Source organism: Nanorana parkeri, unplaced genomic scaffold, assembly GCF_000935625.1.
Source record: "Nanorana parkeri isolate BGI_ZX_2015 unplaced genomic scaffold, ASM93562v1 scaffold4258, whole genome shotgun sequence".
Lineage (NCBI taxonomy): Eukaryota > Metazoa > Chordata > Amphibia > Anura > Dicroglossidae > Nanorana > Nanorana parkeri.
The window spans coordinates 1,142-1,381 of NW_017310522.1; positions in this window are offsets into that span (position 1 = coordinate 1,142).

Here is a 240-nt window from a genome sequence, read left to right on the forward strand (position 1 = left end):
CCCCCTCCCCCCAAAACCCCCCCTGCCCCCCCCCCCCCAATCTCTTGAACCCCTTTTTCCTACATCCCTTTCACCCTCTCTATATTCCTACATCCCCTTCTCTCTGCATCCTCTTCTCTTTACATTTTATGCACCCCCTTTCCCTTACATACCCTGCACTCCCTTCTCTACATTTCCTGCATCCCCTTTCTCCTACATTCCTTTTCCCCCCTCTTCTCTCTACCTTCCTCCCCCCCCTTC